Raw genomic sequence first — 24265 nt, 5'->3', positions numbered from 1 at the left:
AATTTTCAAATTTGCACCAAAAGTATCAACTATGCATATGGTGGCTCAATTCCACTAGGTTAATGCAAACTAAAGACAGCCCGGCACTGTGATGTCTCAGTGATAGGTTCCCAATGGGCAAGAGTATATAACGAATGTTTATCTAAAGTTTGAAATGAGCACTCCAGTGACATAACTTGCAGGCCTGCAAGGATGGATGAAGATGACTTCATAATGAAATGGAAATCAGAATTGATGGAAACAAGTATGTGCTGTATCTCTAGCCATTTGTATCCAAGTATACTCAATACATATTGTTTCAAGGGTGAGGGTCTGTGTTGGTTTCCCTTTTTGGGACTGTTTTCCACATCTGTCCCAGTTGTGTGCTCTCTTACAGATCCTAGAAGCCCTAGCTCTTCTCTCTCTGAGAGGTTCTAGGGATTTACTTTCCCCCAGAGCTGGTGTTATCCTGCCAGTTTGGTCATAGTCTTGAGCAAGGAGAGATTAACTGATTTGGGGATGTAAGGATTAAGATAGATTATTCAGCTCGAAGAATAAGCTGAGTTGTTTTTGAAACTCTTCTGGAAAAGCAGACAAAATTTTCTAGGCCAGCTGTCCACAACTCAAACCATTTTCCTGTCTTTCTCAATTACTTTTCATCTTCCTGTGAAATGTGGTTTTATATATTTTGTGGCTTGGAAGATCTTAAAAGCAAAAAAGGAAAAAAAAAAGTGCCTCTTAATTCAGGTTACCTCAAGGCAGATCTCAAGATGGGGAAAAAGAAAAGTGCCTCTTAATTCAGGTTACCTCAAGGCAGATCTCAAGATGGATATTTTTGTTTTAGTGAGTTATTGAGTGTGTGCTTTCAGGTGGGAAACCTGTAAGAGAAGGAAGGCGGAGGGCAGGAGAAGATGAGTAGCAATGTAGATTCCCCTGAAGTCAGGTGTTTCCACATGAACTTCTGAATAGTAATTATACTACATATTGTTGTGCTCAAAGAAAGGGGGCTGACTGTTATTCCCCAGTACGAGACAGATGTTGACTACAGACAGCCATCCTTAGACCACTGGAGGATTTATAGTCTCCCTCGCATCTCTCCTTGAGGTGGACGCTCTCATTGGCTGAAGGTTAATTCTGTGGGACGGGTGCAGCTGTGATTGGTTGGCAGCTAGCATTCACTGTAGCTGGAAAGTAGGTTCACCAGCCCAGCAGGAAGGCTCTGGGAAGGACCTCAGTACTGTCCACTAAAAAGAAAACAACTGATTGCTACATATAACACTCCTACATTTCTTTTTATAACCACATGATGCTTTTTATTATGGTATTTCTTTGGATGGATGTATTTTTTTTTAAAGGTTGTATTTATTTACTTTAGAGAGAAAGAGAGAAAGTGCAAGTGGTGGAAAGGGCAGAGGAGAGGGAGAGGGTGGATCCCAAACAGACTCCATGTTGAGTGGGGAGCCTCATCTGGGGTTCCATCTCAGGATCGTGAGATCATAACCTGAGCTAAAACCGAGTCAGTTGCTCAAGGGACTGAGCCACTCAGGTGCTCTGTAACCGAGTGCATTTTTCATTGAAACACACTGTGTCTTCCTGCCTTAAACAGTTAACATATAATCCAGGATCATGTTATGCTGTATAAATTGTCAGGTAAACAAAGTCCTGCACAGACAGGTGTTGGAAGTAATGGCTGGTATAACTTCATTCGCTTTCTAGCATGTGAAGCATCAGGCTGGGTCCAGGTACTTAGGAATTTATTTCAATTTACTGTCCACAGTGTATGAGTTTTGTTGTTCCTTGATCTTCCCCATCATACAAGTCTTCAAATTTTCATTGTTAGCCCTTATTAGGATGTTGGATCAGTTCTGGGAGATTCACCCTTATGGGTCCCAGCCCCCTGTGGACATTGTACCCTGACCTGGAGTGCCTGGGAGCTGTATCCTTGAGGTTCATGGTCTGTTATAGATGGCATCAAGTATGGCTGAATAGCCTTCCTTCCTCATTTCTCACTTTTTTTTTTTTAAGGTTTCATTTATTCATTTGAGAGAGACAGAGAGACAGAGACAACACAAGCAGGGGGAGGGACAGAGGGAGAAGCAGACTTCCTGCGGAGCAGGGAGCCTGACTTGAGGCTCTATGGCAGGACCCCAGGATCATGACCTGAGCTGAATGCAGATGCTCAACAGACTGAGCCACCTAGGTGCCCCCATTTCTCACTTTCTTTTATCCTCTCCTTTATCTCCCCTTTCGTCCATGCTATTTCCTCTCATTGTAGTGTCCCACTTTGTATTGAGTGGTATAGAACCCCTATGTTCAAGGTCACTTTCTGGTTGCATCACTGCTAAAGTATCTTTGTACCATTTCATATGCTTTATTTCTTTCATAGCAATAATTACAATATTGATTTTATTGTTTGTGTGTTTTCTTGGTCTCTCTTACTCTTGAGTTTGGTGAGGTTGTCAACTTCACTGATGTATCTCTGGCACTTATCATGGGCCTGGCATAGAGTAGTACTGTATAAATATTGGCTGAATGAGTGAATTTTCAAATTTCATTAGTTCCTGCTCCTCTCTTTTGCCCATTGTTGGGGCTTATGCATCATTTCTGGTAATCGCTCCTCTCTAAACCTTCTTCTAATCAGTCAAATATTCTTATGGTACCCAGACTATAAAATTAGCTGCTTGTGTCTGATATTTCTGGGATCTTGGCATGGACTGCAGGTCGTGGGGAAAAATTAACTAATCTGCTTAACTGATTGTCAGTTATTTGTCTGTTAGAGCTCTTTGGTTGCTCTGCTAATTTTAGCAAAAAGGAAAGATGTTGTAAGTCTATTGAGTCATCCCTAGGATCTATGTATGGAAACACAGAGCTAAGATAGAGTAGATGTTCATGCAGGTGTTAGAATTGCTCCTGTTGTAGAGACTGACTGAAACTTCCTTGCTTTGGGTTCCTTAACCAAAGAGAGGGTTCTTAATACACAAACATGAAGTCAGAAAAAGAATGGATCAAGCCACACCAGGCCATGAGAAGTGATAGTTTCGGGTAGAGGTCAGGTAGCATCCTTTAAATCATGATATATTAACAGTCATTACCTCTGTCTACACATAGGATCGATCCAGGCAGCAGCTCTTAGTAACTCCATGTTCTAAATCATCCAAGTTACACAAAGTGACTTGCATACAGATGGTGCTCAATAAGCTTGTTGAATGCATGACGAAAAGCTGTAACACACAGTTCTGGGCCTCTTGCTCTGTAAGTAGACACATCTCCAGAAATAGGTTCACAAGAGGCTTGTTACACATCCGTCATGTGGCAGAGTCTTCCTTCCTTAGACACGCAGGAGATTTATGAGCCCCTGTCCTGCCCCGGTGCCCGGTGTGTGGACTACAGCACTTAGACTCTCTTTCTTTAAATAGAGTGCAGTTGGCTTTGTACCTCCATGCCTAGAAGTTCTTAAATTACTCTTTGTAAAAAGATTTAGCCAGTATGAGAAGTACTAAAAGGGGGACAGAATGAAGGAGAACAGCTTTGCATTAACATGGCTTCCCTTCTGCTCTTTTTGTGGCTCTTCCAAGAGTTCTATGAAAATATTCTTGAGCCTATGATATGCCAGCCAATTAGAAATACTGGTAAATCCTACTTAGTAGTTGCAATTACTGAAATATTATGTGCCTAGGCAAGTCCTTATTGTACTGTACACAAGCTATGAAAATGTTATATGGCTTTGCTGAAGATTTCGCTTTTTCTGAGGTTGTTTAAATGATTTAAGAGCACGTGATTACAAAGTTTAAAGTAGACATTTCACAGGCTGGGCGGGGTCCGAGGTCTTCATACTGTTTTGGAGGGAGGGACAAGGTTTTTTTTTTTTTTTTTTTTTATAAACACATAATGTATTTTTATCCCCAGGGGTACAGGTCTGTGAATCGCCAGGTTTACACACTTCACAGTGCTCACCACAGCACACCCCCTCCAATGTCCATAACCCCACTACCCTTTCCCAACCCCCCTCCCCACCAGCAACCCTCAGTTTGCTCTGCGAGATTAAGAGACTCTTATGGTTTGTCTCCCTCCCAGTCCCATCTTGTTTCATTTATTCTTTTCCTACTCCCAACACCCCCACGTTGCATCTCCACTTCCTCATATCAGGCAAGTTTTGGTTTGGGTCATGGTTCTGGTCATAAAATTGGTCCAGTTTGTGAGTGGTCATGGGCTGATTGACAAAAACCTCTCTGACTGCCTGGTTTCTTAGTGAGAAATTCTGGTTATTAGTTGTAGCAGAGGAACCACTATATCAAGGCAGAAGGGAGAAAATGGCTTAGAAGAATATCAAATTTAAGTGCTACCACAAAGATATAATTAGTCCACATGATTTTCCCATTTGGTAGAAAGTGTTTTTTTTTGGGTTAATCAGTTAGGAGTAATTACTCAGAAAATATCAAACTCCCCTGGTGCTAACAGCAATAGTTCTTCTATAGAAGGGTTCTAGGCAACAGGAGATCCCCAGAAATCATGCACAAACAACTATATATACATAGCTGCAGATTTCATTAGATTCTGAAATATCTCTTGTCCAATAAGTTTAATATAAACCGGCCTACAAGAAAGCTAGGTTATCAAGGATGGCAATGACTGTCTTACCCAGGCCTGAATTCAGTCCTTTGACAAACATTTACTGAACCCCAATGATGGTGGAAAGATACTAGTCAACAAGCAACAGGTGAACGCTGTACTTGAAAAAGGAATAGACTAGTAATAACAAATTGCATATTGATTCATGTCATTATTTGTACATATCACATACACACCCACACACACACACACCCGTCGAACTAGGCAATTAGTACCTAAAATGAACTTCAGGTTTTTTCTATTGTTCTTCCTATATGTTTTGAATTTTTTTTCCCACTCTGTATTGGAACTCATTCTCCAAATATATTGGTTCCCAGAACTGTCAGTATCTTGATTCCACTAGTAGAACTCATCTGAGCACTTTGGATCTGATGGTCAATGCTGCTTCTACCTAGTGCTCTTGATACGCAGCAGTTTCAGCTAGGATTTTATTTTATTCACTCCTGTGACAATAACTATTTCTGTCCTTTTGAGGAAAGTGAACCAACCCAATACCTTGAGAACTAAAGTTTTGGATCCTACCTTGTCCTCACCCTTGCACCTGGTTTTTGTGTTAGAAGAGCTCTGGCCAGTGCAATTGGGAAGTGGGCAGGGATCTTGCTGGGAAGCCCTTTTTTCTTCGGCATTAAGTTTTCCCAGTCCTATTCTCCTTTCAGTTCCCAGATCTACAAGGTCTTTCATGGGACCCTTACTCTTTTCAATCTACCCTGATGTTTCCCAACTTTTTTCCCTTAGGCTCTCATAAGGAGATTTTTTTGGACATTAACTCACCCCTTCCCCATGAAATTAAATACTAAGGAATACGATTTTGTTATGGAGGGCAAAGCTCTGGCATAAGCACTATAATGCCTAAGGTTTGTCAACACCCAAGAAACAATTTTCACATCCTCCTTGGCAGTGTTGTCCTGCTGAGAATGAATGACATAGCCTAGCATGTGACAGAATCACCCAGAGGGTTTGTTAAATTCAGATTGTTGTGGCTCACCTCCAGCCACTAGCAAGTAGATGTTTATATATTTTTAAAGTCTGTATTTAGATGTAATGTGAAAAAAGTGAAAGAGGAATTTTAGTCAGGACTTTAAAAATTGTGGATAATTTCTAATTTCTTACTTACATAATATCTTGTCTACATACCAGGTTTCCTTCAAGAAAGCTCCTAGGAAGGTTGAGACTTACTTTCTTTTCAAATTACTAGTATTGGATTAAAATATTAAGAAAGAGAGAATCATATGGATTAATATATCATAAATCTAAATGCAACATTTTGGTCCAAAAAAAAAAATAGATGCCTCGTTTTCCCACAACCACAAGCAAGTTTTATGTATTTAATCAGTTTATCATCGTAAATATGTTTGTTCTCCCTAAAGCCCTGATTCAAGTGATTTGTATCATATGGCTTAAATATGGTGAGTGCTATCTTAGGATTTATTTAGATACAATTTAGTTATTCTTTTATTTTCTAAACCTTTAACAATATAACATTTAAATAAGGAGTTGGCTTAAAATAAACAATGATGTCTTAAATTTAATATGAGTAATTAGTAAATGATAGTTAAGCAAAAGGTAGATTGTTAAAGAGACAGAAAGAAATTTAAATAAAACATGCCAGAGTAAATGGAGAAACCAAATAGAAAGAACAGATAATGAGCTTTGAAAATATTTGACCATAGAAGTTTGACTAAGAAAAATGTGGTGATTAGAATGCAGAACAGAATAAAAGTGTAATTTGATCTGACAATGAAGAAATGATATAATAATACAAATTGGGAGAAGAAGGGCAAAAGAAATATCTTGGAGCTATTTCAGGCAAAAATCCAATAAAATAAGAAACTATAGTGTACAAAGACATAGAGGGCTATGTGTTGCTTTCATCTTTGATATGTCATTTTCTGTGGTGAAGAGGGTAGGTTTCATCAATCAGTTATGGGGAGAAGTGTAGATTTGCCAGTTTTTTTCTGGTAAACCCATTCAGCTTTGCTTTATATATTTGAAATGATAATTTATATATTTAAATGATACTTCTTTATACATTTGATCTAATTAAAGACATTTGTTTTATACTTTGTAATTGCAAACACTTTAACAAAACTTTCCCTTTTCTGCTTAAAATGGCTTGTTTATTTTATAGTGCTGGTAGTTGCTTGGAAACACTTAGACTGAGGGGAAAAAAAAACTTACTGGGGCACACAAATCTGTAGTTGAGCTAAAAATCCACAAAATATGAATATTATTTAAATTCATGTATAACAAAACTATTTTGAATAAACATTGAAGCCGTAAATGAAAAGCCTGTTTAGTAAGTATCTTTGTTATGTTCAATTATTATTTTTATAAAATGTTTTTAATTCTTAAAAGCAAACAATAATAGTGCTCCTTGGTATTTGCTCAAATGAATTGAAAACATACATCCACACAAATACCTGTACACAGATGCTGATAGCACTTTTATTCATAACTGCCCAGACTGGGAAACAACCAATATGTCCCTAGTAGCTGAATGGATAAATGAATATGATACATCCAGAATATAGAATATTATACAGCACTAAAGAGCAATGGGTTATCAAGCCATGAAAGGACATGAAGGAATCTTAAATGCATGTTACTTAGTGAAAGAAACCAATCTGAAAAAGCTACATGCTGTATGATTCCAATGACATGACATTCTGCAAAAGGCAAAACTATGTCAACACTATAAAGATCGTTGGTTTTCTGGGGTTAGGGAGCGGGGAGGGATGAACAGGCAGAGCACAGAAAATTTTTATCAAACTATTCTGTATGATACTATGATGGTGGATACATGTTATTATACACTTATCAAAACCCATAGACCTGAGCCAAAACCACAAGTCAGATGCTTAACTTACTGTGCCACCCAGGTACCCATATTCTCTTTTAGAACTCCAAATAGGTAAATATTTGACCTCCTCTTTTCGTTTTCTATGTCTCTCAACACATCTTGGAGATTTTTTTCATCCACCTGCCTGAGCTGCAGTCTGGGTCATTTTATTTATTCAGCAAATATTTATTGACCAACTATCATATGCCAGGAAGTGCTTATGGTGTGGGAATAGAAAAGTGAATGTGATAGACGTAGATAATGACTTTATGTATCTATGTTCTAGTTGTCTATTTTCCCATAGAAAGAAATACACAAATTGTGATTGATTGCATAGCATTTGAGTTTGTGTGAAGTGCCATGCAAAACAATAAAGCATAGTAAAGGGACATGGAGTTTTAGAAGCTGGCAACTTTATCTAGGGTAGACATGGAAAGCCCATTAAAGCAACATTTGGATAGAGCCCTGAATGATTAAAGAATGGGAGGAGAATGGTTGGAACAGACAGAGAGGCAAGTCCTTGTCCATGCAGGAATATGCACATCATGTCTGAGGACCTAATAGGAGAGTAGATTGGAGTGGGCAGAAAGAGAGTGTAAGAACTTGCATTAGGGAGGTGATCAGGAATAAGTCTTAACTTAGAAAGGATATTGACTTTATTAGGATCTGGACTAAGGTTTGGCATGATCTCAATTACAATTTAAATTTGATCTCATATACAATTCATTTGCTGCATGGAGAAAAGCAAGAAGAGCCTCTAGGAGACCACAGAATGCAATGCCAACCAGAGCAACTAAATCCAACTTTCTTTTTATTGGAAAAACAAGGAAAAATTTGAATTGCTGCTTACTAAGATAAGGAACACTGCGGGACAGGCAGGTGAAGGGGAGATGAATAAGTTCATTTAAATGTTGTAAATCTATTAGACATCGAAGTGGAAATGTTGAGGAAAACAGGAGGATATATAAATTGGGAGTTCACTGAGGAGGTCTAGCCTGGGGGTATAAGATTATGAGTTTTAGTATAAGCTTCTGTTTGGCTAGTGGACCCACTCAGGGAATAAAGTGTAGATAGCAAAATAGCTCAAGGACTGAGCCTCAATTCACTTTAATATTTAAAGTTTAGAAGATGAGGGAACACAAGAGAAATTGAAGGTCATGGCCACTAAAATTAGGGGGAAAAATCAAGCGAGTATGTTCTAGAATCCAAGTTAAGAAAATATTTCAGAAAGAGAAGGCACTCATCTGTGGCAAAGGCTTCTGATAGCTCAAGTAAGATGAACAATAGAAATACTTGGTTGTCTTGGGCACCTGGGTCACTCAGTCAGTTGGGCATCTGACTCTTTCTTGGTTTTGACTCAGGTCATGATCCTAGGGTCCTGAGATTGGCCCTTTATGCGGCTCCATGCTGGGCATTGTCTCTCTCCCTCTGCCCTTACCACTCCCCCCTCTTGGGGTTCATGCATGTGCACTCTCTCTCAAGTGAGGAAAGAAAAAAAAAAAAAAGAAATGATCCTTGGTTGTCTTTCTTTGTCTGTTTCTTTTGTTTTGTTTTGTCTTTTTAATGTGTGGTCACAATAACCTGGGCAGGAGCTCTGTGGGCGGAGGGGTGGGGATTAAGTCTTGTTGGCACCTGATCTCTCAGTTCCCCAGTTCACACTTCACTGATTCTCAGTGGGTGTTCTCTGGATCTGGGCAACTATGTGATACAGATCACCAGGGAGCTCATTAGAAATGCACATTTCTGGGCCCCAGCCCAGAGCTGGTGAGTTAGAAACTGGTGGTGGAAAACTCACAGCCAAGTATGTTTTCACAAGTTCTCCAGGTGGTTCTCATACACAATGGTGTTTTAGAACCACTATTCTCGATGATAGATATCAGCAAATTCTCTCAGAAAAGCTTGACATCAGTGACCTTCATGCTTACTGTTCTGGCTTTCAGCTTTTTCTTTTAGAATAGGCTATTATATCTTACCTAGATTTTCCACATGATTTGTAGCAGAAGTGTTTTCAGGATGCAGTGTGTGTGTGAGTGAGAGGGAGAGAGAAAAAGAGAGGGAGAGAGAATAAATATATATTATATCATATTACCTATTTTTAAGTTTTTTATTTTGGATTAATTTTAGACTTCTAGAAAAGATGCAAATTAATCCAGAAAATTCTTGTATACCTGTTACCCAGCTTCTCCCAATGTTAACCCTTATACGGCAATAGTCCAATGATCAAAATCAGGAAACTAACTTTTGTGCAACACTGCTCACTCAACTACATTCTGAACTCAGATTTTACCACTTTTCCACAAACGACCCTCTCAGTTCTCAGATCCAATCCAGGATCCCACACTGCGTTTATTTGTGGGTCTCTTTGACCACCTCAAATCCAAGAGACTTCCTCAGTCTTTCCTTACCTTTCATAACCTTGGCACTTCTGAAAAATGCTGCTGAGTTACTCTGTAGAATGTCCCTCAATTTGGGTTGATCTGATATTTTCCCATGATTAGAATGAAGTTATGCATTTTTTGGCAAAAACACACAGAAGTAACATTGTGTGCCATTCTCTGTGCATTTGAATTATAGTACCTTCCAGAGTTGTATTTTGGGTGTGACTTATTTCCTGATATCTGTCTCTGGAGTTTTATTTTTTACTACATAAACCCTCTCTAAGATGAATCCTTATCACCTTCTATCCAACATCTATTTTAATATTGTTAACATAAAGTAGTTTCTAGAAGATCAGAAGAAAACACAAAACAAAGTCTAGAGACTTTGACATTTAGGCATAAAAGAGTTCCAATAAATTAAGAATGGTCCTTCAGGAATCTCCTCCATGCAAGTGGTGGGAGAGTTCAGTGCTAATTCTGCTAGAAAAAATGTTTCACCCTATTTTGAGCATTAAAGGCAGATATTGATTTCTCTTACACTATCTTAGCATGGTCTTTGTGGAGTAGACATTTCCCATCATCAGACTCAAAGGCAGAAGCATGTTCTCGAGACAAGGCAAAGGAAGTTCATGCATGCTTTAACAGGATTTATGAAGTCTACGTGAGGCTTAAGCAAATAGAATTTCTCCACAAAATTCAGGCTACCTCACCAATTGATGACTCTGGTTTTGTAAGAAACACATCAAATTAATATTTTTAACTTTCTTGGCCTCTCTTTTGTGCAATTTTCTTTTAGGAACCCCCCATGGGGAATTGAGATGGGCGGGGCTAAATAGACTTTGAAGACTTGGACTTAGGTTCCATGCCAGATATTACCCAGTCCTTGACAGAACAGAATTTTTTTTTAAGATTTATTTATTAATTTTTTTGACAGAGAGAGAGAGAGAGATCACAAGCAGACAAAGAGGCAGGGGGAAACAGGCTCTCTGCTCAGCAGGGAGCCTGACTTGGGGCTCGATCCCAGCACCCTGAGACCAGGGCCTGAGGTGAAGGCAGAGGTCCAACCCACTGAGCCACCCAGGCACCCCCACAGAGCAGAGTTTGAAGAGAGAAACCATATCCCTATTATTGCAAGGCCATGACTTGCCTTGAAATCAACCAGCCTTTCAATATCACTGTTCAGTGCTGCCAGGGAGAGCTGGATGGAAACATGGCACTCTGCTTCATAGCCATCAGTACTCACCCGACTCTGGTTTACAGGGGAATTGTAGGATAAATATGCACGTGTTCTAGGGAGAAGACTATTAATCCAATTTTAAATTTGCTCAGTTGGAGATGCTTATGAGACAGAGGAGCTTTTATATATAAAACTAAGCCTAATGTTTGAGGAAGGACATAGATTTTTGTGGAAAAATTTTGTTAAACAAGCAGAATTTGGTAGGATATAAACTTGATTTTTTTTTTAAATTATTGCCTATAATCATGCTTTGTCAAATCTGAAATAATATATGGTAGATACTATAGATTTTTGGTAATTTATAGGTATTAAAAAGTTTAGGTTAGAAAATGTTATATATCCACTTCATGAAATATTATACAAACAAAAAAGAATGAGAATATGCTTTATATTAGGAAATGAAAGGACTTGCATAATTAATCACAAGAATTTGGTAAAATTTGTTACCCACAGGAGATGGAAAAGATGAGATGGGATAGTATGTTGTCATTGTTCAGATCATTGCAACACATAAAGAGATTATTGTTTTAAATTAAAAAATAAATAAAATTTTAAAAATGACTTAGTACTTAACCATAAAAAAGAATGAGATCTTGCCATTTGTGACAACATGGATGGACCCAGAGGGTATTATGTGAAATGGAGTATCTGAGGCAGAGAAAGACAACATATGACTTCACTCACCTGTGGAACCTAAAAGACAAAAGAAATGAAAACAAGAAAAGTGGAAACAGACCCATAAATAAACAGTTGCCAGGGGGAAGGGTTAGAGAGGGGGCAAGATGGGTGAAGGAGAGTGGGAGACAGAGGTATCCAGTTAGAAAATGAACAAGTCATGGGGATACAACATACAGCATAGGGAGTATAGTCAATGGTATTGTAATAGCATTGTATGGTGACAGATAGTAGTTCCCCTTGAGGTGAGTATAACATATAGATTTGTCAAATCACTATGTTGTATACCTGAAACTAAGGTAACATTGTGTGTCAACTACATTCAAATAAAAAATAATAATAAAATAAAAAAATAGGGCTTCGCATTATAAAATCAAAGTCCAGTCCAGTGTAACTTTAATTCCAGTCTCTTCTCCTTTCCCCCTGCAGTGGCATTCCAGATGCCTTGTAGGCTGGGAGATCTCACTGGGAATGGGGACATGAACTGTTCACCCATGATTCTTCCCACTCTACCCTTTGGAATGAGGGAATTATGGTCTGTTTTCACCTTCGCTTCGTTTTCACTTCTCATCTCTCTTCTTTGAAGTTCAGAATCTGGAAGAGGAAAGAAGAAATGGAAGAATGTGACTTTCAAAATCAGCTGTCAGGTCCTTTACCTTAGAGGTTACTATGTCTCTGGCTAAACCTAACTGGCCAGAGATGCCGGTTTTGTATCCAAATTCTAGCTCTCTGGAGGGGCATATGTATCCTCTCTCCATTGTCTGACATGGGAGATTCTGGTTTGACATTCATAACCCTGCTCTACTCCTGAAGAATGCCTCACCTCCTCTTGATGATGAAGTCCTCCTGCCTTTCTTCTCGGGTAGGATCCTTGCAATCCAGCTCAGGCTGTACTCTTTCATGCACACTTTCCTTGGCATACTGCACACTCACACGTCTCTGCTAGACTTAAGTGTCACATCTCATCTCTGTCCTGACAGCATTTTTTCTGTTTCTGCTTCTGCTTATATAGCTTTAAAAGGCAAGTCAGCAAGTCTGCTGCATAGACAAACACCAAATCATGGAATAGATGTCAGTCACCCACCCTGAAGACAGCTCCAATCTCTACAAATGAAATTTCCTGGAGCTTCTCCATCTACCTTGTTTTCAAGGAAGAATCTTTCCTTTCTTTCCCAGAGAGGGCAGAGCAAAGCTCCAGGAGCTACACAGAGCCAGTAACTCAGAACTGCTGTCCTCCTATTCTTTTTCTGGTCCTCCTAGTCTTCAAATACAGAATGGGATGGAAGATGGGCTGTGACTGAGATGGAATAGCAAATTTTGTTGTTGTTGTTGTTGTTTGTTTTTGTCGTTTGTTTTGTTTTGTTTTTAAGAGATGGGGAGGGGAGGAGTAAAGGGAGAGGGAGAGAATCTTAAGCAGGCTCCATGCCCAGCACAGAGCCCAAGGCAGGGCTCTATATCACAACCCTGACATCATGACCTCAGCTGAAATCAAGAGTTGGACACTTAACCAACTGAACCACACAAGTGCCCTCAGAAATTGTTTAGTGACCTTTCCAAATATCCTAAAGATGGTGTCTCCCACTGGTTAGTTGGGTTTCTTTCTGGAATAATGACTGTTCATGCCTCTGTGTTCTCCATTGGTTTCTAGTCACCTATTGTGGAGCAATAGGAAATATTTCAATTAATACCTCAGTAAGATTGAGCCAAAAAGTGTATATGTGTTTACCTTGCCTTTCAGGACAAATACTAGTGCTGTTGTGCACAAGAGGAGATGCTATAAGTGCCCACTGAATAAGGATGAGAGGTAAGAAAGAGGGACAAGTAAATAAAAGCATGAAATAGCAGGTCTGTGTATAGCTAGCCCATTTAAAAAAAAATAAAGCAAAAACATTTTCTTCAAAAGGGTCACTTGACATTAAATAGGTAGAAGTACAAAATACATCTTATGGTCAATTACAAGTTAAGTAACAGAGGATATGATGGAGAGAAGGAAAGGAGACCTAAGTTAATGTTGACTTGCTCTAGTGCTCTATTGCTTGTCTACCAACTACGCCAAAATCTAGTTACTGCAATCACATTGCACAAGGAAGTCTCCCAAATTCTGAGTGTTTTTCCTATTATGTTGGAAATACAGAGTAAAATATAAAATAGCGTGCTAGGGAAAAGGATTCAAGTGCTGAGTTTGAAGCCAGTTTAAGTGTTTCTAATATCAAAATCTAATGCCTGCAAAATGTGCTAAATTTGCATAAATAGTTCACCTGGTTTCATAGGCTTTTTTGTTTTGTTTTGTTATAAAACAAAGTAATCTACCATTTCATCATTCCTAATTCATCTCCTACCAGGTCACTGTGAAGTCTCACCTGATGGGATCCATGTCACAATGACATTTGCAGCTGTTGGGCTGCCAGCCTGTCATCCAGTGTGAATTCATCCATCCGAGGACAGTAGAACCACCAGAGTAAAGAGGAGGCAGTGACCACTCAGGCAGATCCCTCTTACATAGGCATTTCTTTAGAAAATGGTAACTTTTCACCCAGCAATTACACTGCTGGGTATTTACCCTAAAGATACAAACGTAGTGATCCAAAGGGGCACGTGCACCCGAATGTTTATAGCAGCAATGTCTACAATAGCCAAACTATGGAAAGAACCTAGATGTCCATCAACAGACGAATGGATAAAGAAGATGTGGTATATATACACAATGGAATACTATGCAGCCATCAAAAGAAATGAAATCTTGCCATTTGTGACAACGTGGATGGAACTAGAGGGTATCATGCTTAGCGAAATAAGTCAATCAGAGAAAGACAACTATCATATGATCTCCCTGATGTGAGGGAGAGGAGATGCAACATGTGGGGTAAAGGGGGTAGGAGAAGAGTAAATGAAACAAGATGGAATTGGGAGGGAGACAAACCATAAGTGACTCTTAATCTCACAAAACAAACTGAGGGTTGATGGGGGGAGGGGGATTGGGAGGGGGTGGGATTATGGACACTGGGGAGGGTATGTGCTATGGTGAGTGCTGTGAAGTGTGTAAACCTGGCGATTCACAGACCTGTACCCCTGGGGATAAAAATATATTATATGTTTATAAAAAATAAAATTAAAAAAAAAAAAAAAGAAAATGGTAACTTTTCAAAAGCCAATGCTAATGAGTTGCCAACCCGTGAATTCACTAGCTGAAGATGGAATTAATTAACCATGTTAGATAATGGCTTCTGCCTTTGACATTGCAAGGAAGTTGACAAGTTGAAGTGAATTATTTTTTTTTCTTTTTTTTTTTAGATTTTTTTATTTATTTATTTGACAGAGAGAGATCACAAGCAGGCAGAGAGGCAGGTAGAGAGAGAGGAGGAAGCAGGCTCCCTGCTGAGCAGAGAGCCCGATGCGGGGCTCGATCCCAGGACCCTGAGATCATGATCTGAGCTGAAGGCAGCGGCTTAACCCACTGAGCCACCCAGGCGCCCCTTTTTCATTTTTTATTTCTTTTCAGCGTAACAGTATTCATTGTTTTTGCACCGCACCCAGTGCTCCATGCAATCCGTGACTTCTCTAATACCCACCACCTGGTTCCCCCAACCTCCCACCCCCGTCCCTTCAAAACCCTCAGGTTGTTTTTCAGAGTCCATAGTCTCTCATGGTTCACCTCCCCTTCCAATTTCCCTCAACTCCCTTCTCCTCTCCATCTCCCTTTGTCCTCCATGCTATTTGTTATGCTCCACAAATAAGTGAAACCATATGATAATTGACTCTCTCTGCTTGACTTATTTCACTCAGCATAATCTCTTCCAGTCCTGTCCATGTTGCTACAAAACTTGGGTATTTATCCTTTCTGATGGAGGCATAATACTCCATAGTGTATATGGACCACATCTTCCTTATCCATTCGTCTGTTGAAGGGCATCCTGTTTCTTTCCATGGTTTGGTGACCGTGGCCATTGCTGCTATGAACATTGGGGTACAGATGGCCCTTCTTTTCACTACATCTGTATCTTTGGGGTAAATACCCAGTAGTGCAATGGCAGGGTCATAGGGAAGCTCTATTTTTAATTTCTTGAGGGATCTCCACACTGTTCTCCAAAGTGGCTGCACCAACTTGCATTCCCTCCAACAGTGTAAGAGGGTTCCCCTTTCTCCACATCCTCTCCAACACATGCTGTTTCCTGTCTTGCTAATTTTGGCTATTCTAACTGGTATAAGGTGGCATCTCAATGTGGTTTTAATTTGAATCTCCCTGATGGCTAGTGATGATGAACATTTTTTCATGTGTCTGACAGTCATTTGTGTGTCTTCATTGCAGAAGTGTCTGTTCATATCTTCTGCCCATTTTTTTTAATTTTTTTTAATTTTTTATTTTTTCAGCATAACAGTATTCATTATTTTTGCACCACACCCAGTGCTCCATGCAATCCGTGCCCTCTACAATACCCACCACCTGGTGCCCCCAACCTCCCACCCCCCACCCCTTCAAAATTCTCAGATCGTTTTTCAGAGTCCATAGTCTCTCATGGTTCACCTCCCCTTCCAATTTCCCTCAACTCCCTTCTCCTCTCCATCTCCCCTTGTCCTCCATGCTATTTGTTATGCTCCACAAATAAGTGAAACCATATGATAATTGACTCTCTCTGCTTGACTTATTTCACTCAGCATAGTCTCTTCCAGTCCCGTCCATGTTGCTACAAAACTTGGGGATTCATCCTTTCTTTTTTTTTTTTTTTTTTTTTTTTTTTACAGCTTTATAAACATATATTTTTATCCCCAGGGGTACAGGTCTGCGAATCAGCAGGTTTACTTCTGCCCATTTTTTTTATATGATTGTCTGTTTTGTGTGTGTTGAGTTTGAGGAGATCTTTATAGATCCTGGATATCAACCTTTTGTCTGTACTGTCATTTGCAAATATCTTCGTCCATTCCATGGGTTGCCTCTTTGTTTTGTTAACTGCTTCCTTTGTTGTGCAGAAGCTTTTGATCTTGATGAAGTCCCAAAGGTTCATTTTTGCTTTTGTTTCCTTTGCCTTTGGAGACATATCTTGAAAGAAGTTGCTGTGGCTGACGTTGAAGAGGTTACTGCCTATGTTCTCCTCTAGGATTCTGATGGATTCCTGTCTCACGTTGAGGTCTTTTACCCATTTTGAGTTTATCTTTGTGTACGGTGTAAGAGAATGGTCGAGTTTCAATCTTCTACATATAGCTGTCCAGTTTTTCCAGCACCATTTATTGAAGAGACTGTCTTTTTTCCACTGTATATTTTTTCCTGTTTTGTCGAAGATTATTTGCCCATAGAGTTGAGGGTCCATATGTGGGCTCTCTACTCTGTTCCACTGGTCTATGTGTCTGTTTTTATGCCAGTACCATGCTGTCTTGGTGATCACAGCTTTGTGGTAAAGCTTGAAATCAGGTAACGTGATGCCCTCAGTTTTATTTTTGTTTTTCAACATTTCCTTAGTGATTCGGGGTCTCTTCTGATTCCATACAAATTTTAGGATTATTTGCTCCAGCTCTTTGAAAAATACTTGTGGAATTTTGATCGGAATTAAATCCAATCTGCATTAAAGTATAGATTGCTCTAGGCAGTATAGACATTTTAACAATGTTTATTCTTCCAATCCAAGAAAGAGCATGGAATGGTCTTCCATCTTTTTGTGTCTTCTTCAATTTCTTTTATGAGTGTTCTGTAGTTTCTCTAGTATAGTTCCTTTATCTCTTTGGTTAGGTTTATTCCCAGGTATCTTATGGTTCTTGGTGCTATAGTAAATGGAATCGATTCTCTCATTTCCCTTTCTGTATTTTCATTGTTAGTGTATAAGAAAGCCACTGATTTCTGTACATTGACTTTGTATCCTGCCACGTTGCTGAATTGCTGTATGAGTTCTAGTATTTTGGGGGTGGAGTCTTTTGGGTTTTTCATATAAAGAATCATGTCATCTGCGAAGAGAGAGAGTTTGACTTCTTCATTGCCAATTTGGATACCTTTTATTTCTCTTTGTTGTCTGATTGCTGTTGCTAGGATTTCTAATGCTATGTTGAACAAGAGTGGTGAGAGTGGGCATCCTTGTCGTGTTCCTGATCTCAACAGGAAAGCTGTGAGCTTTTTCCCATTGAGGATGATATTTGCTGTGGGTCTTTCATAGATAGATTTTATGAAGTCAGGAATGTTCCCTCTATCCCTATACTTTGAAGCGTTTTAATCAGGAACAGATGTTGGATTTTGTCAAATGCTTTTTCTGCATCAATTGAGAGGACCATGTGGTTCTTCTCTCTTCTCTTACTGATTTGTTCTATCACATTGATTGATTTGCGAATGTTGAACCATCCTTGTAGCCCAGGGATGAATCCCACCTGGTCATGGTGGATAATCTTTTTAATGTGCTGTTGGATCCTGTTTGCTAGGATCTTGTTGAGAATCTTAGCATCCATATTCATCAGCGATATTGGTCTGAAATTCTTTTTGGTAGGTCTTTGCCTGGTTTGGGGATCAGGGTAATGCTGGCTTCATAGAAAGAGTCTGGAAGTTTTCCTTCTGCTTCAATTTTTTGAAACAGCTTCAGGAGTATAGGTGTTATTTCTTCTTTGAAAGTTTGGTAGAATTCTCCAAGGAATCTGTCAGGTCCTGGGCTTTTGTTTTTTGGGAGGTTTTTGATCACTGCTTCAATCTTGTTACTAGGTATCAGTCTATTCAGGTTGTCAATTTCTTCCTGGTTCAATTTTGGGAGTCTATAGTTTTCCAGGAGTGCATCCATTTCATCTAGGTTGCTTAGCTTATTGGCATATAACTGTTGATAATAACTTCTGATGACTGTTTCTACTTCCTTAGTGTTAGTTGTGATCTCTCCTTTTTCATTCATAATTTTATTAATTTGGGCTTTCTCTCTTTTCTTTTGGATTAGTGTGGCCAATGGTTTATCGATCTTATTGATTCTTTCAAAAAACCAGCTTCTTGTTTCATTGATATGTTCTAGAGTAGTAGTAATGGTTCCTTGCGAGAAAGGGCCAATGCCTTTGTTTGGTTAAAGATTCCCATTACTTTTATCTTGAAGCCTTCATGGTTTCTCTGATTTACATTATTGTCTCTTGCAATAATTTTCAGTGTATGTGCCCACTATTTACATTTTGTTTAATTAAAGAAAATAAAAACAAAATTTAATTGTGATTTTTAAAATCTTTATTTACCTAACTAACCTCGGTTGAGTGCTGAATACACAGTATTGAGAGGGGTCTAAGATAATCCTTCTATTCGATAGCTTCAAAGGAAGAAGAGGGTAGGAAAGGGAACCAGCACTGTGATTCTGAGTGGAATGTACCATGAGAGTGTCATGGGTACACTCCTATGTGAGTGAGGAGGAAGGATGCCAACCTCAGACTGGGCTGTTAGGAAGTATGTTCTACATGGAGATCTTAGAGCCTTACTTCTCAGAGATTTACTTCTACCTCTCATTTGGTCCCAAATTTTGGCCCCCAAATTTGATACAATATCCTTGTTTGTGTGTGTGTGTGTGTGTGTGTGTGTGTGTGTGTTTTAAGAGAAAGAGAGAGACAGAGAATGTGCATGTGGGGAGGGGACAGACAGAGGGAGAGAGAGAATCTCAAGTGGACTCCACGCTCAGTGTGAAGTCCCCAACTGAGGCTTGATCTCATGACCCTGAGATCATGACCAGAGCCGAAATCAAGAGTTGGTAGCTTAACTGACTGAGCTACCCAGGTTCCCCTCCTTGAGCATTTAGAACAATGTCTGACACTCCCTGAAAACTTCCTGTATTAATATATAAATAAATGAGGGTTTTTTTTCCCCCTAGATACATAGTTTCCTAAGCATCAGAAACTTAAATGAAATTATTCATTATAAATCTGAAACTAAAACTTAGTTTAACCTCTTATTAGGAATAATATAAACTGTTCTGGCAATTCCTTGAATGTAACCTTTCAGTGCCTGATCTGACTTGTAAACAAAAAGTCCACATAGGTTGTGATTGACCAGCAAACTTCTTTAACAACCATCTGTCATGTAACGTATTTCCTATTCCATCTGCTATGAAATGAGCATGATATATACACAGAACATTCCTACAGTTTTCCTGGATAACCAGCTTAGAAAGAAAGTCTGTAAGCACAGCAGACATGATGAATTAATGTCAGAAAGCAGCAGGATACAACTCCAGAATAAAAAAAAAATACTAATAATCACATTACACACGGAAGTGCTGTCAGAAATAAGACAAAGAGATCAAACCCCTAGTTCCCTGTTTGAATAAAAATACCAGGAAAGTTACATTTAATTTTAATGCCTGCAGTTTAGTTGCATTTAGGTTGTGCTATTAAATAATTGTCCTCTTTCTCGTCTAGACAGGGAGCTAGTGATAGCACTTAAATCAATTCCGAAGGAGGATTGGGAGAGGAAAGAGAACTCATTTTTATTGAAGATCTACTAGGAGCCAGGCAGTTTATGTTAATATTTTTCATTTTTCTTTTGCCCTTCTGCCTTCCTTCACTCCACTCTCTCCTTTCCAAACCTTCTCATTCTTCCTGTAGTTGGGGCTGCCCATTGGTTCCTCATATCTTCTCCCCCTTTTTACTTCAGTAATAGAATAGTTATGTTAGCTGGACAGAGAGCTGCCCCAAATGAAGACTGCTAGGTTCTGGCCCATGGTAGGACGTAGAAACGGGTGGGAACTGGGATACATGGTAGGACGTAGAAACGGGTGGGAACTTGGATGCCAGGAACACTTCCTGATTCCTTTTCTTCTTCCTAGGGACCAATGTGAGGATGATGGCCAGAGTTGAAACAACTAAGGACTTGGAAGCAGAAGCTGCACTTTTAGGTTAGTAAAACAAGGAGGTGGAAGAAGGCGGGATCTTATAATAAATCAATTCTGCCTCCCATGCTTGGATTTCTATGAGAAAAGAAAAATCTAGCTTGAAACACTTCTGTTTTGGGTTTTGGTCTCCAACGGCAAGCCCAACATTAATACACTTCATCATTTCATTCATATAGTGTTGTGTGATTAGTTAATTTGTTAAACACAGTGGCTCACAGGTGACACAAGGCATGGACACACAAGGAGCATAGTTGAAGATCGTTATGCATGGATTTCTATTCCTTCTACAAGTCTATTAGCCATGTGATCTTGAGAAATCATTTCATCCTCGGATTCTAAATTTATATGCTTAAAACATGAGAAGTGTAGAGTACTTCTCAACCGGGGCGATTTTCCCCCTCAGAGGACTTTTAGCAATTTTTGACAAAATTTGTGATTGCTACCATTGAGAGGTGGGGTGCTACTGGCATTTAGAGGGTAGAAGCCAGGGAATCTGGGGAGCAGCCTAAATGACACAGTACCACCACACTACAAATGATTAGTTCATTCAAAAAGCCAATGGTGTTAGAAGTTGAGAAATCCTGATTTAGACAAAATTTCTTGATTCCTTTCTTAACCTCAGTAATTTCTATAAGATTGGAAGTATTCATTCCTCAAGAGAATTATTGTTATGTTCCTTGTGGTGACTTTGGCAGTAAGAAAAACCCTTAGATAATGGAACAAAAACAGGGAAATTCATTTCCCTTGATGAGGATCATTGTCACAGTTGGTTGAATCCACAGGGTTTATTCTCTCTTTCTGCTCTTCTCTGCTCTCCTCAACATGGTGGCCATGTGTCCACACTGGATCTTTTCAGGATTATAAAATGGCAGCCATCGTTCTGGATGTCACATTTGAAGAAGAAAATATATAGCAGAGGAGACTGACTTTTTTCTTTCTGTGTCTATTTTTATTGGCAAGAAAAAAAATCTTTCAAGATAATGCCAAGAGACATTTCCTAAGAACTCATTAGCTAAAATAAGGTCTGTGTTATCTTGTTTGTGAGTGACCCACAACCTTTCACACAGAAGGAGATCCGGTCTGAGGATGAAGCCAACCTGCTGAGGATGATAGAGGGAAAAGATGGAAAAAATCTGGGTCTTGGATGACATAATTTCATTGCTGAGCTACCTAACCTTAGAAATATTATGCCCCACCTCTGCCTTCAGCTCGGGTCATGATCCCATGGTCCTGGGATTGAGCCCCACATTGGACTCTCTGCTCAGTATAGAGCCTGCTTCCCCCTCTCTCTCTGCCTGCCTCTCTGCCTACTTGTGATCTCTATCTGTCAAATAAATAAATAAAATCTTGAAAAAAAAAAGAAATATCATGTCCCAGATCTTTTTGTTGTGTGAAATAAACTTCCCTTCCCAAGTACTACTGGACCTCAATCACTGGCAAAAGGAATGAGACCACTGTTCTCTTGAGAATGTGACTTACTGATAGGACTGGCGTGAGGGTTCCCCTCTGTTCCAGGACACAGCTACGTGGAAAAGTACTTGAATGGAATCCAGGTTCTGTTAAAAATTACAAAAGGGGAAGGATGGTTGTTAAATAGGAATCCAACAGCGGCTATTATTAATATTTACCATATGATAAACACAGTACAGGAGCTGTTTTTTAAAATAATTTAATTTAATTTAATTTTTTTTCAGTGTTCCAAAATTCATTGTTTATGCACCACACCCAGTGCTCCATGCTAGGGTTTAAAGGTAAATATGGCAGAATCCTTGTGCTCACAGAGGTCCCAGCATCCTGGGAAGGAACATGGATAAGCAATGAATTGTACCAGGTGATTCGGTGAGCTGTGGCCTCTAAGAGTGCCAGACAAAGCTTACTTTGGTAGCAAGCATAAGGAACAGTTGCATAAAAGCAAGTCAGAAGTACAAATGGACTTAGGACTTGAAAATAGACAATGATTGTATTTTTGTTGTGATTCATGTGAAGTAACACGAAAATTAATGGGGACATTTTTGAAAAGAAATAAATTAAAAAGGTAGTGAGTGCATCCTCAGATTCTAGGGTATAAATCACAATGGCCTAAAAAACATGGAAGAAGAAAAGTTATAAGAAGTGCCTCTTCTTACACTGAAAAGACTCATTTGCCTCTTTGCTGTCCACCCTGTACTTTTGTAATCTTTCACACTATATAAGGGTCCAATTTTATGTAAATATAATACACATAGTTTGTTTTACAATATACAAAAAATGTATGAAATTCCCAAGCATGCCATAATAAGCCACAGTTATTTTTCATTTCCTAGACTAGCCAGGTATTGTGATGCAGGTGTGTAATTCCACACATTTTGTCTACTATATTCTAATTTGTTTGTCTACTTCTAACATATGTTTAGATTCTGCTTCACCAGCTAGGCTGAAAGATTTTGAGGGCAAGCACTGGAAGATAATGGTGATCTGTGTTCCACCTATAATAGCAGGAAATATGGCAGGAACTGAAGGCAATCAGAAGAAATGGAATCAAGTAGAAAAATCTCTTCCAGTGGCTGTGATAATGCTGCTAATGAATCAGATTTTTGTCACTGAACTCTTGTCTATCTTCGGTATAGCACATTTTAGTAGAATTAAAACTAGTGCTCTAGTTTTGGGCTCTTAATTTTATTAATAATGAATATGGTAACTAAAGGAACAAAGTGAGATGCTCCATATCCCTTAGCTAATTGGATTGGGAGTGGAGACAAGATCCCACAATGCAAATATCTAGCTCTAGATCAACTAAGATGCCTGACATGAGGACAAGCAAAGCTGAAGGTAGGATTTAGAACTGTTAATAGGACTGTTTCTGTCTTTCTACTTATTTCCTTGTGAGTGGTGAGAGATTACCTTTTTGGTCAGGTCTTGTGACTTGGAAGTCTGTCATATACCGTTTTGTTCAGTATTTATATTAAGCATTACTGATCTAGAAATGGAATATCTCCAACAGAGCTGAAAGGACTCTTCTGCTAAATATCTCTCCAGTGTCTCAGCTAGCAGTAAAATTTCAGAACATTCAATTTGGCCAAGTTAGAAGTTCTTAGCTGTTGTCTTTTCTTTCCTTTCTTTTTTTCCTCTCAGTTTTGTAGAGGGAGGCTTGAGATCTATTTTAACATAATTATTTTTGACAGGCCAACTGTACCAAACAGGATGAAATTATAACCTTTTCAGTTAATTGTTGTGATTATCTACTTAGCATAATGTGCTTGCCTGTCACATTAAGGTGATGCCTGCTGTGGGGGCTGCAGCTGGTAGTTAGGTATGAGGGGTAAGTCTTAAGGCTTCATTAAAACACACACACACACACACACACACACACACACACACACACACCCCAAACCAAAGCAAAGCAGGTATGCCTTTGGGGATACACTAGAAGAGGATCAACACCTGGGTAACTGGTCAACAAATCAAAGTTTTCTGCAGATGAATGAATGATTGGACAGTCTCCCAGTCTGACTTTTTTCTATCTTAAAAACTAGAAGGACAAGAGTGAATTAGGGATTTGGTGGCCCATGAAGGGCCATTTTCCAACACCATAGGGAGGCAGCTGCCTAGGTAGGTCAGGGTTGGGGGTGAGGAGAGATGGAGCAGTTCCTGAGGAAATGCGATGGAGCCTAATAGAAAAAGGAAGTAACCTCAGTAACATCTTCCTGATGGTGGGAGAGAAGTGGTCTTG

At 39.2% G+C, this 24265-nt stretch overlaps 1 long non-coding RNA gene across 1 annotated transcript in view; it reads left to right on the top strand.

Annotated features, from left to right (window-relative positions):
- The first annotated feature begins 1537 nt into the window (after positions 1-1537).
- Positions 1538-24265, top strand: part of LOC125096088 (uncharacterized) — a 41094-nt gene continuing 18366 nt past the window's right edge. The window contains exons 1-2 of the long non-coding RNA XR_007126053.1: positions 1538-1721; positions 20491-20559. This is a non-coding gene — a long non-coding RNA (uncharacterized LOC125096088). The remainder of the gene's footprint in view (positions 1722-20490; positions 20560-24265) is intronic.

This window comes from Lutra lutra, chromosome 3 (assembly GCF_902655055.1).
Source record: "Lutra lutra chromosome 3, mLutLut1.2, whole genome shotgun sequence".
NCBI classification, from domain to species: domain Eukaryota; kingdom Metazoa; phylum Chordata; class Mammalia; order Carnivora; family Mustelidae; genus Lutra; species Lutra lutra.
The sequence above is the reverse complement of the archived record's forward strand: the minus strand, read 5'-3'. Positions and strand labels throughout refer to the sequence as shown.